Below are 14,429 nucleotides of genomic sequence, written 5' to 3' on the forward strand. Positions count from 1 at the left end.
AAAAAGAAAAAAGACCAATAATAGCAGAATGTTATGCATCAATAGCAGCAACAGCTTTTCCAGGTTCTGCAATCATCTGAACAAAATTATAGATTTTCAGCACATTCCATTAAAAACAAATAAACAAACAAATAACAAAGAAAAGAATAATACCCAGAAAACAGCAAAGTTCTGTTGCTATTATTGTACCTGGCACCATTTTTTTAATTAGCATCTTAATCATAATCTGGAAAGAAAACATTCTAGAGTAATATCATTAAAAAATAGCTATGATAAAGCACGGTCCCTATTGCATATCATAAAGCAGGTACAAGGTATTTTACATTCACAGAGGTATGATACAGTACCATCCTACATCAATAATACTAGAATCAGTTGGTTTGAAATTTTCTTTGTCTGCAAATACGATTGCTACCCCTTTCTTTTTTCTGTGCTCCTGTCACATGGAAAATTGTTTTCCATCCTTTCACTTTCAGTCTATGGGCTTCTTCTAGCACTAGGTGTGTTTCTTGTATACAACATATTGTTGGATTTTGCTTCTTATTTCATTTTGCCAGTCTATTTATCTTGATTGGTGAGTTGAGGCCATTGACATTGATGATTATAACTGATATGTACTGACTTATTATTGTCATGTTATTGGCCTTTTGTTGACTCTTTTTAATCCTTCCCCCCTCTCCCTTTAGTTTCTTGCCTTGCCTATTTGATTTGCTCTGTTGGGCCTCATGGTGTTGTTGCCTTCATTGTCTTTTTCTAGGATCTTGTTTAGAAAAGCTTGTAGTGCTGGTTTGGTATTCAGGTAGTTTCTCAGGTGTTCTTTGTTGTGGAAATATCTTATTTCCCCATCCATTGTGAAAGAAAGTTTTGCAGGATACATCAGTCTAGGTTGGAGGTTGTTCTCTCTTAGTATTTGAAATATCTCATTCCAGGCTCTCCTTGCCCTAAGGGTTTGTGTTGAAAAATCTGCCATGATTCTGATGGGCTTTCCTTTGCATGTGATTTGTTTCTTTTCTTACTGCTTGTAGTATTTTGTTCTTCTATTGGATTTCTGGGATCTTCATTATTATATGTCTAGGTGTAGATTTTTTTCAATTGTGGCAAGTTGGGGTCCTATATGCCTCACTTATCTGAATGTCAAATTCTTCCCCTCTGTTTGGGAAGTTTTCTGTCATTAATTCTGAGAACAGCTTTCTTAAGTCATTTGTATTTTCTCCTAGTACTTCATGGATTCCTATCAGTCTTATGTTATTCTTCTTTGTATCATCTAGGAGTTGTTGGATTGATTTCTCATGATCCCCTACTGTTTTTAAGAGACCTCTCTTTTCATGATCACTGACTGAAATCCTATCTTCTATATCTGAGATTCTATCTTTGCATTCTTTTATTTTGTTGTGTACACTTTCAGTGGAGTGTTTAATCTCCTGGATATCTGTTTGAATCTGTCTTATGGATTCCATTTCTTTCCTATATTGGGCGTTTATTTTTTTCCACTTCTTTCTTATGCTGGGCCTTCATGGCTTCTTTCATGATCCTGAGCTCATTTTTTTTTTTTTTTTTTGTCAGTTTCTGCTCTAGAGTCTCGAATCACAACTTTCATTTTGCTCACCATCTCTATGGTTATCTGGGAAATTAATTGTTTTGAATTTTTGTAGAGCCTGATTGATCTGTTTTGTTACTTCCTGTGCATTGAGTTCAGGATGTCCTTGAGGTTCACTCTTGGCCTTTTCATCCTCATTTGTTCAACTGTTTGCCATTGGTGAACTGGAAGTCTGTCTTTGTGTCTTGCTTAAGTGTTTTCTCATTTTTATTTTTGTTGTCGGGCTGCCCTTGGTTTAATCTTTGGGTTATCACCCAAATCTTCCTGATATAGTTGTGCCCTAGCTTCTGGGTCTCTAACGACCCACAGACATTCTCATCTTCATTAACATCAGAGAAAACAGCTCATCAAATCAACCACAATCCTTTATCCCAACTGATAGAATCAGCAACACATTATGATCAAGCATAACTTGGGAACTGACCACCTGTGGTAGTCACTAGTCTATCACCCTTAAACCATTTGAATTAAATTGAAATCAAGAAGCAGTCCAGAACATATCTGCAGTGAACAAACTTTTCAGTATTGTATAATTACCATTTAGGATAAGGGCTCAGACAGAGCTAGGTTGCAAGACCCCTGATCTCAGTTAGCTGATGGCTGAACCTCATGACACAGACGGACCTTGGGCTGCAAGGCCCAGATTGAGTTTCCCAACCTTCTGAATGGTTGAACTCCATACCATTCTACTACAGGTTTCCCACACCCTTTCTTTAAAGATGTTCGAAGTTGGGAACTCAGAAAAATACCCTTTATGACCACCTCTGCCTCTGCAGAGTGGGTCCAAAGACTAGCACAATCAGGAGGTCTGACAGTGCCCATGGGGGAGGTTATGGGGGTTCAGGGGCAGCTACACGGCTACCTTCCTGGCACTCCAGCCATGGCAGCTCTGGGCAGGAGAAGGTGTGGCTATCCTTCCCCTGAATTAAAACTTTAAATAAAATCATTAAAGTTTTTATTTTGTGTTTTTATGTGCCTGTGCATACCGATAAAGTGTCTTTTTTAGCCTGAAAATCTTACATCTTTCTGCTTTGTTTAAGCTTAATGCAGCTGTGAATGTCCTGGCATGAAGCTGTTTGCAGACCCATGCCCCCTGTGAACTTTTTGTTTCATACATCATTTACAGCTGGCCCCAGTATTCCATATATTCTACACCTATGTACTTTCACTGCAGAAAGGTAAAATACAATTATATATATTTATTCATGAAAATCCAGATCAGTCATGCATTGCCTCCTCTTTCCACTTTACCCCATCAGATTGTTGGTTAAATAGAGAAGATACTGAGATTCTCCCCAGAAACAAACTAAATATAATATTTCAGTTCTGTCATTTGTTTTCTTATGAAGGAACTCATCTCTCCTGGGTTTTGACTTGCAGCTTCAAAATTGTATTTGAGGAAAAAAAAGTTTGGGAGGGAAAATAGCATCAGGTCATTGCTCAAACATCCTCATGCCCACAGTCACAGAGTCCAAGGTAAGGGTTTTTTAGGCCAGTAACCTTAACTAACTCTCGCTTACCCAGTCACAGCTTTCCTGTACCTTCTATGATTAAAGAGATTTGAGTTCAAAAGTGAATACTAGAAATGGCATGAGATCGATGTGACTTACCACAGAGGTGTGAGGAATTTCTCTCTCCCTTCTCTGAAGCTCGGAACTTGAAGCCCGTTGAAACGAATGGATAACAGACAAATAGGAGAAAAAGCAAATGTATGGGATGGCAAAAGAAGTTTAGCACTGAATAGTTCAATAAGGTTGAGATATGTACATACTCTTCTTCAGAGAAGAGAAAAAATGTGTGCAGTGGGAGATTTTAGAGTGGAAATGAATGACTTTTAAGGGAGATGAATAACCCCACAGGACCCATTTGGCATAGGTGTGACATATGCAGATACAGTGTTTGACTTTCAATCTCTTTCTGTGTGATGTGCTTTTTACCTTTCTTGGTTAATGAAATTTTCATAAGATTAAAGATAATTGTGCCTGTCTTTGGTGGATCCTGTCTTTGGGTTGACAAATAAACCTCAGAAAATGTGTTATCCAGCAACTGCTGACCCACAGGTGCATTTAATTTGAAATGATCGCCTTACTAAAGTGCTATCCTTAGGGGTGAGATTCCCAGAGTTCCTTTATTTGCATTGACAATATTGGAACATCTAGACTCCATAAGGCAGACCCTTTCCTCAGCCTATTGAGATATTAAGTATACTATTAAAAATAGGGCAAAGAGTGTAGCTTGATGTTATAATGCTTGCACTGCACGCATGAAACTGTAGGTTTTATTTCCAGGACTAAATTAATCAATAAAGAAAAAAAAATATTTGGGTCCTGATATGATATTGATGACTTTGTTGAGGAAAGGCACCATAGTTCTCAGGACAGTTCAGAGGTCAGATTGGCTAGTAGAGAACATGAAAAATGGCACAGTCCATGGAACTCTCTGCTGCTGCTTTGCCTTCTTATGTTGTGGTTCCTAGGAAATCACATACACATTCCCTGGGCTTGAGATTTGACTGCATCCCATAGATCTTTGCCTCACTCCAGCATTGAGAGCTACTCTTTCCTCTGACAATCCCCACCAACTAACAAGAGTGTGTCAAGTTTTACTTTACTGTCATGTATGTTATGAAATATACATTTCTCTTTTTTATATCTTCAATATTTCTATATTTTGTATATACATTATAATAATGGTCAACATTTATGCAACACTCACTATTACCAGGCCCCATTATATACCATAAAGGTTGACTTATTTAATCCTTAGAAAAATCATAGAAACTGCTCACAGCAACTGAGTTTAACAAACAGGGAACAGAGTTGAGGTTACATGATTGGTCCCAATTCATTACTCAGAAGTAGCAGAGCCAGGATGTGAATTCAAGGAGTGTATCCATAGTGTGTGTTTAAGGTATTATATTCAATGGCGTATAGTACAATAATACATACTTCTCAGTAGAGTCTGGAAATTTATTTTCCCAAATATCTTTTATTTCTCATAGGTGCATATACAGGCACTCACACACATTCACACAGTTTGATAATCTCTCCCTTGATATTCTAATCCAGATTATTCTCCTTTCTCATGCTACTCTTGTTTCCTCTGGTCTGTTTGCTAATGATCACATTGAAATGCAATAATTTCCTTACCTGTCTCTTCCTAAAATTGTAAATTCTTTTAGGTCATGAGTAGTATCACATTTTTTGGTAAATCCCCAGTATATAGCAAAGAGACTTGAATGGAACGGGCCCTCAGTCACTGTTTAGGAAATAAAGCTTGTATCTGCATTTGACAGCAAATATGTTTCTCATATAGCTTTACACACTATTCCAGGAAGTTTTATGAATAAAAACTTGATGCTGAGCAACCACCCAGCTACCCACCTAGGACCCCTCCTGCACCTCAGGAGATTGCCTGTCAATAACCATCTTCCTACTCTTAACCTCCATTGTTCCTAGCACTCATTCTTCGATTTCTAGAGAACAAGAACTTGGTGAATCATGCAGCTGACAGGTTGAGAGATATAATATTTCATATTTCACTTCCAGTATTATTTCCTAAAATGGTAACAATGTTTCATGTAGAAGGGGGATGCTCACAGCTGGGAGAGATGGAAATTGGAATCAATTGAAATTGGAATCAGAATTTTACTGGAAGGTACAGCCTTGTTAAGAAAGATTTGAAAACGTAATAACCCACAGAATGAACTAGCATGCATGAGATAGAAAAGGAAGAAATTAGTCTCACTATTGTACTACCAGTTAAATTTCAACAAAATTTCATCAGACTGTGTTTATTAAACTCATAAGGTCATTCAGATACTCTTGACTCTTCATTTCACATATGGAAATTGGCAAAATTGGTTTGAAGGACTAATCAAAGACACTGCTTGCTCTAAAATTCATAAACATTCTAATTTCCACAAGGTTCTGCTGTACTCTCTATCAAAACTTTTACTAGGAAAAAAAGATGGTGATGAGGCAAATGGTTAATGTGAAAATAGTACAGGAAACATCTTTTAATAAGAAGGATCTGAAATGTTATGCACTTGTAAGCCAAAAAGTTGGAATGCCACAGTTTTGTGTGCATATAAATGGAAACAGGAAATCTCTGAGGCAAGTCATTTCAGCATCATTTGTTTCCCAAGCTTGAAATACATATCACATGACACAAAGACCACCTGAAAATACTTGCTGATGTCCTGCTGGTTAACAACAGGACAGGAAGCACACATTCTTGAAATTCAGAGCTTTATATGGGCAAGCTGGGAAAGATGTCCTTCTTTCACCTAGAGAGAGAAACAGAGAGAGTAAGAGATCTTTTTACATTGGAATTTTCTTCATAGAATGGTCTGCAGATATGTTATACTTGGCATAGGGGAAAATGACTGTAGAAAAATTGATATTTAGTTCCTCCTAATTTCCAAGGCATATTTAAAAAGTCTTTCCAACTAGATTGTTGTTATTCCTTACAAAAACAGCCAAGTCCTTTCAAAAGTGTGAAAATATCCATTAAATCTTGTTTGACCAATAGAGAGTTTTACTATTTCCTGAGAATTAAGATTATAAACATATAGGAATTTGGTGTTTTGAAGAGAAGATTTTCTCTTATTGCAAACAAATGTAGTATACTAGATATGAAAGAAAACTTTGTGTTTTTGTTGAGAAACACTGTAAAGAATGATATGAAAGCCTTACATACTAAGGAATTCCAGTTTGCAAATAAATGCTGACATCTCAGAAACTATTTTGTGGGTGGTACCTTTCTTCAGCTTTCTATTCCCATTTGAGAATATTTCCCTCTCCTCCTAAATTCTGGTGGCTCTGTAGTGTGCTGGCTGTAGAAATATGCAAGATGTCTTTTAAGTGTCAAGAGACACAGCCTCTTATCACTGACATAGATCCTATGCAGCTAAAATTACATTATTGAGTGTCATATTGAGAACATAGTTCATCAAGGTGGGATATGGCTTATTGACTGGAAATTTGACACCATGGTCCTTGTAGATATTCCATATCCCCATATTTCCTTTGAACACATTCATACATTTTGCTTAATCAATTTGAACTTCCTTTTGGCTGCAGCTGAATGGTGTATGTCCTTCTCCAAAGCTTCAATACCCACTGCTTTGTAGCAGATGTCAATAATGTCATTACCATATCTTTGGTATGCTACTCTCTCTTCCTATTCATCCACTTGGAAATCAGATATCCTGCTCATGCAGTTTTTTTTTATTAAGTTTATTGATACATTTTGGGTGTACAGTGCAGTTACATTCATCATTGGGAACTCGTACCTTTATGGGATGTAGCTTGGTTCTTATTTTTTCCCTACTCCCCTGCCCTCTCTTCAAACCTTCCACCTGCCTGTCCTCCATTTACAAAGAATTTGTTTTCATTTTTTCCTTTTCCAGTATTTTTTCCTTTCCCTTCTTTCCTTTCCCCTACCCCTCCCACTTCCCCTACTCCATTTAGAGCTCTTACTCCTATTTCACGTTATCAATTATACATTTTGATCCTTCTTTAAACTTTTAGTTTCTCACACCAGGGAAACTATTTGGTATTTACACGTGTGTCCTGTTTATATCACTTCAGGGCATGGCCTCATTGTACATCCATTTAGCTATAAATGTCTCTAATTTCTCACACTTTATGTTTGAGTTTTATTCTGTTTTTTAATTCTGTGCTGTTTTGTGTAGGGCACTGCTTAGTTTTATTTTTTAAAAAAATCACTAGTATTGTCTTGGGTTCTTTATTCTTCAAAGTTTTCCTTTTCAAAGTTTGCAGCAGCTGATGGTGATAAAGAATCACCAAAACATAAATTACAGAGATATTGGCCTTGTTTCTGAAGAGTACGAGCAAATCTATCATCACTTCCTCCTAACCCAAGATCTTTGTTTACAGGAATTAGGGATTTTGCCTTGTAAATTACAAAGCAAAGCAAGTAACCAAGCTAAATTATTCCATACCAAATTTTATAACTGAACAGAATTATCTTTCTCTGCAAGAATTACTTGAATCTTGGTGCCCAAATAATATTCATGGTCTTATTAAAGTTGTGGAATTATTCTTGCTGTACATATAATTTGAAAATTATACTCATTTTTGTAATACAAAAACTTATTCATGTAAATTTAGCCATTTCCTCAAGATGGTTGTTATTAGTTAAAGTTTATTTGAAACCTTTTTGTAAATGACATTTTAGGCCATAATGTATGAGAATTGTATATCTGGAGTATTCTCCAGATTTTGTATCCACTTAAAATCAGAACATCCAAAACAATTCATTTTTAAAGTGAGCTCAGCATCTATTTATTTTTTGAGAAACACAATGATTGGTTTCATTTATAATGAAGATGATCAGGTCTATGGGGTTTTTCAATTAGACAGTCTACATAGACGCTTGGAAAATCTTGTTTGATATCCTTTTTGTTCCATTTCTGTAGGGAAACTCTCAAATAATTTGGCTTTTTTCTGGCAGGTTTTACTCCCAAAGAGTCACAGGTACTTTCACCTAGGAGGAAGAAAAAAGCACTCTCTGGGTGAGCTTCCACATTGCCTGCCTTCTCTCCTTCCAGGTCTTCCATGGTGTCACCTCAGTGTGCAATTTGTGGGTGGGGTAAGGGTGATATAAGAGGACTGATTCTGTGACCTGGGGCATCTTCTATCAAAATGCCTATCAGCTCCATATGACTTGTCAGGGAACTTGAATGTTAATTTCCTGAAAGTTAGGTTATGTCTTATCAGGGAAAGAGGTGAACCAGAATTTGGAAAAGTAGATGTTATGGTTTATGTCTACATTGTATCCCGAAAGCCTCATGTGCTCATAGGTGGGGCTTCTGGGATGTTACTGGATCATGGCATTGACACTGGATTAATCCACTGATTAGATTGTAGCTGGGTGTGATATTGGGAGGTGAAGTTTGTTGGTAAGAGGTGGGTCACTGTGGGAATGGAATAGTTACAGATAGATATAGATACAGTTCTCCATCTTCTTCCCTTGATGGCTCATGCTCCCTCCTTGCCATGATATCAGCTCTCTCTCTCTTTCCTCTGCTCTAAGCATATCAAGTATTTTGTTCTAGCAACAAGAAGATAACTAAGACAGTAGACGTTATTTTATTAGGGTTACAGGCTTAAGAGAAAGAAATAATCATCTATAGATTTATCAGATTATCTGCCAGGCCTCTGTTCATTCTTCTGGCTTTGGTTGAGTCATCATTACACGTGCAAAATTACCAAGATGGAAGAAGTTCAGTACATACGAATACTCACAAAGGGAGGCTACAAGATAGTATGAGTGTGAATACAACTTTGGGTTCATGAATTAGAATAGTGTTGATTGAAATTCATGTGCAGTTGTTAGATACACTAGATGATACTGTTACAGGGAAAGAAGACATATTTATTACTTCTGTTCTATCTTCCTTCTTCCTCAGAAGCTAGCCTAAAGTTAATATTGTATAACAAAACACATCATTTGTATGCATCAAATACGATAGACTTACAAGGAGCTCAGCTCCCTAAGGGTAAAACCTTGACTCTGGTATTAAGAGGCCTGCTCTGTAAAGAGGATGATCAAATCTGAGGCCACTTCTGTTGTATGCATTCATTCTCTCTGACTCTCTCTTTATAGACAGACAGACAGACAGACAGATAGATAGAGACACAAATATTTAGCAAGATACACACACACACACACACACATATAAAATGACATATATCACTGAGCCATAATTTGATGAGATAGGGCATATTCAGGGTAGCATGGCCGTAGATTCCTAAGTCATAATTTATATCTTTCAATTCTAACTACTACAGTTACATAAAATATGTGGGCATTGGGCCATTTTGTAATAACTCAAACAGATATAAACTATTATATCGAAATACAAGCTTTATCAATATTGACTTTGTAAGTTCCCCTGTTAGGTATGGTGAGTTTTGCCTGTTTTTAATGAATGTATTAGAGAAAAGTGAGGTTTTTATCTTGTTTTATTTTATTTGACATAGTTCACAATTTCTATTTTTCCATAGAAAAGGATAAGTCCCAAAGAAAACTAATCATTTGACACTGAGCATTTCACTATAGTACGGTAAAGAAACATTGCTTTTCGTAGATTTCTTTCTGCTTATATTAGTAGAGTCTCATGACAAAACTGCTGTCCTTTTTGACTAAAGAAAACAACAACAACAACAGCAAAACTCATCAGTTATTTTGAAGCCCTTTCTTGTTAGATCTCTGCATGGAGCAATGTGATAAGAGATAAGACACTTTCGTCATGAAAGAACTGAAAAAAATCATTCTAGAGGGTACATATATTTATGAAAGTTAGCAAACAGTACGTTACATGAGCACTGATAATAACCCTAATAAGAACACCTAGTAAAAAGATGAGGGAGAGGGTGAAGTCCCTGGATCTAGTTTACCTTTTTCTACACAAGGCTTTCAGCAATTCTCTGACAGGAGTTACTGGGACAGAATACTCTGCAGTGGTTTGAAGACTCCCCAAGAAATTTCTCTCCCCGCTTTTCTTTCATCACATACCGTAGCACTTTTGACAACAAATCACCTCTTTTCACATACTTTAAGGCCCTTGCTGCAGTTACAGGAAGCAGCAGGGGGTTCACCTTGAGGGTGCTGCAGGGATGGTGACTGCGAGCGAGCAGGACTCAGCCTGAGTGCCCGTGAATCACAGGGGACGGAGGGGCGTGGTCTGAGCTGGCACCTGAAGGTCTCCCCAGCAGATCCCTGTCCCCCCACCCCGCAAATAATCAGGAAGGAGGAAGGTAGGGGGAGAGGGAGAGAGGGAAAGAGGGAAGGTGTTAAGGAGGGAGGGACGGAGAAAGAGAAAAATGAGTTTCCAAATGGGGAAAATATATTGAGAAGTTCAGATTGCCATCCGTAAAGAGTAAACGAAATGAGTGCATGTAGGTGTGAATTTTCTCTTCCTTCCTTCCTTTCACTAACTTAGAATTTCCCAACATACCGTAGGTAGAGGAAAAAAGGCAGCTGTTTCAGGATTCTCTGCATTCCTCACACACACACACACACACACACACACACACACACACACACACACACGCACACACACACACGCACACACACCCCTCTCTTAGGTCCAAAGCTTCTTTCAGCTTCCAAGGTAAAGACAATGGAAAGCTTTCGCAGGTCAGCACGCCTGTCAAGTAGGCGCTAAGACGTCAGCAGCGTTTTAAATGCACTCCTGAGAGCCAGGAGCTCCTTCCTGCACTGGAGACCACAAAGCTCTTTGAATTCCACGGGAAAAGAAACCCTTATTTCAGAAATAAACTTTGAAGTTGTTTGAAGATGAAAGAGGAGACTTGCCTCTGAGCCAGTGCTGAAGCGGTGAGGAGGTACTACCGGTATTTTAAAAAGTGCTTCAGAAAACCTTATTAGAATTTAAAAGGACTGTGCAAACAGATCCCCTATGGCTCTGTCCCACTGAAGGTATGTGACAATGTTTTAAGGCCATAACCAAGTCTCAAGCGGATGCTTGTTATTTGATTATGCAAAATACTTTCTCATTCACCAGAGAAGATAAAAAGCATTTTTTTAGAAACTAAACTGGGAACATTTTTTCTACTCCCTCAGTCTCATTTAGTATTAAAAAGATAATGATGTTACACTGCATTTAGTGTGACACGATGCACCCAGCGTACTACAATTTTCCTTCTCCTAGTCTTTGGTTTTTCTGAAGTTACTAATGAGTGGATCCATCCTAGCTAAAACTAGACTTCTTTACAGTCAATTATTTTAAAAATCATTTAAAAAAAACTTTCATATAAGACTCCACTAATTGAGCACAAATATACTATCTTCATTCAAATCTTACAGGGTGGCTGCTATCAATCCTATTACAGGTGATGAAATTGAGATTTGAGAGATCAAGCTTTTCCTTCCAAGCATTCAGCTGTAATCAATAGAGCTGAGATTTTAATCCAAAATCAAAACTTGCATGCTATTTACATTCACTTTGCTATTGCCTGCCATATTCATGCTAGCAGGTAGAGATCAGAAACTGTCATCAAATTCACCTTCATCTTTTTTATTATTATATATTTGGGTGGTTTTTTTTTTGTCTTTTTTGGGTACTGGGGATTGAACCACTGAGCCGAATCCCTCGCTATTAGTATATATTTGTGATATATATAATAATTACATTTAAGGAATGGATACAGATACGTACACATATAAATATGGCATTTTGATCCACCTTACTTCCACCTTTATCTTAAATCAATGTTCTGAACTGTCAAAACATTACACAGATCTTTTAAAGATTATCATGTGTGGAACTAAAATTTCACTATTTCTCAGCAGTTTAAACATCACTGCATGATACCAGTATGACCAGGAGAACTGGTATCAGGCAAAACATGGAGTTACGTATGGATTAGAAACATATGACACAGGAAGAAAATGTTCACAGGGGAAGGAAAACTGTGGGGGGGGGGTCAAGGAAAGAAGAGAAAGAAAAAAGTGAGAAAATAAGGAAAAAAGCAGAAACAAAGCTTTTATAAATAGGGAGGGTGGAAGGGTGGAAGAGAGGAAAGGGAAATAGGAAAAAAAAAACAAACCAAGATACATCATGTACAGGTACAAATTCCCAATGATAAATGGCATCATATTGTATATGTAAAATGTTATCAACAAATGATGAATGAAAACAAAAGAAACATATGGCATTAGGGTGAACTGTGCAATTAGTACACCATTTGGACAACTCGATTCTTTTCTTTTTGACTTGACAAAGTATAGAAACAGCTGTATATTAAATAATTTTAGGAAGAATAAAGGATATTTAAGTACACTTGAATAGTGAGTGAGCCTAAATTTTTTGAAACACTTCCTAATGCATGTTCTCTTTTCTGAAACTTAGACACAGCCTTTCAGCCTCTCTAGTGTGTGACCTGGATTATGGAGTGAGGGGCCAAACAGACCAGGCTTGGCCATCTGACCCAAAGCACCAGCCAAGGAGATGAGCAGTACTGAAGGGCAGGAAGGGCGCTTTGCTGGGAAGGACAGATAAAGCAGCTCGAGTTCTGTCTTTGAGGGGCTGACATCAACTTTGAAATTTTATAAGTAAGAAGAACAAAGTCAGGGATGGAGGGTTTTCATAGCTGGCATCATAGATCATCTAGGTCAAGCCTTCGTCTGGTTGACAGTTATCTCAGGATGGTTCTGCAAAGATCCCTGGAAAGCTATCATTGCTTCCAATTAGGTGGGCAGCCTCAGTTCCATCTGTGGATTTTCTCCACCTTGGAGGACAATATCATCGTGAGGTGGTCTGTTCTACAAGGCTCACCATTGCAATGAGGTGGTTTTATTCTCTTATGATAAAGAGGTCTATTGATCAGACTGCTATTTCTGGAATCCAAGGTGACTGCAGAAGAGAGTGGCTGAGAGGGAAAAAAATTAAAGAGTCAAGGGGAGTCAAAGAAGGACAAAATGGAGTTTGGTTATTTGTGTTGCTTTCACTCAAATGATCCAATATTTGCTGATGTGTCATATACAATTGTGGTTTGTGTATGAAAGCATAAAATATTCAGATTGTTTCCAAATTGTTAAACTGTACACACACACACACACACACACGAATGAATATACAAACAATCAGATCCTAGCTGGATAAACTTTAACCTATATGGACTTTAAAACTTCTTAGAATGGTATGTGTAGACTACAAATCCTGTACTTGGTATAACTTCTTAACCTTCTAGAATTGTTCAACTAGCCATTTATTTACCAATGCAAAACTATTTGCATTTTTCTGGAGATGAGAAATTATTCTAAGATTCTGTATCTTTGCATGTGCTTATTCTTCTCCTAGATGCCCCTTTTTCAAATCTTTAGATGATCTTAGAAAAACTTTTCTCATTAGTGCCCAAACCTAACAATAACTGAGAGCTTCCTGCTCTGTGATACTTTGGTCCTCTGTATTTACAATTTTTGAGGCATTTGTCACATTGTCTTAAATCTGCTTTCTTACTTGACCATCTGTCGCATTAGACCATTTGCTCCTTGAAAGGAGAGAGTTATCTTACTCATTTCAGTATCTGTGTCATTTATTACAATATATGGCTCTTAGTAGGTATTTATTGGAAACCCCTGAAATCTTACTGGAAACCTCTGCAATAAGCTTCAGTCTCTTGTTCAGTGTAGGATAAAAGCCCAAAGTGGGGTTGGGGGGACTAAAAGAACCAAAAGAGACAGAAAGAGAGGCACCAGAATGGCCAGTGCTACTCTAATGAAAGGCACTGGTCTGTCCAAGCCATTGATGCAGACAAGCCTTATAAAGGAAAAAGGCAAAGCATTTTCAAATTAAGAAAAGAATAGACAAAATTAATGGCTGTAATTAGAACATCGTCCTTTTAGTTGTGGGAATGGAATTTGAGCAAGAGTAACTCTGACCTCAGAACTTCGCGTTCACCAGCTTCGTTTCTCAAAAGAAGCCAATTGTGGGGTTAACTCTACAGCCTGGGCTGCTTACAGCCTGCAGTCCCTGCAGGTATTCATTATGCGGTCATGAAGTGAATGGATGGATAGACTACTAGATTTCACAAAAGCAAAACAAGGCATGTGATTTACCAAGTGAGGAGCTCAGCCATAGGTAATCTAAGTATCACATCTTCGCTGTATTAGCAGATAACAGATATTTCAAGACTAGAAGGAAAATTGATACGGGAAACATAGGAAAATTCTGGATTATGAAACGATCTAGGTAGGTGGGATATAAAGAAGATGTAATACACAGGAAATACACATCATTCTCATGGTATCATTTGCCTTTATCCTTTGGCCAAAACAC

Source organism: Fukomys damarensis, unplaced genomic scaffold (assembly GCF_012274545.1).
Source record: "Fukomys damarensis isolate Sample0158 unplaced genomic scaffold, DMR_v1.0_HiC HiC_scaffold_29, whole genome shotgun sequence".
In the NCBI taxonomy this organism is placed as follows: Eukaryota; Metazoa; Chordata; class Mammalia; order Rodentia; family Bathyergidae; genus Fukomys; species Fukomys damarensis.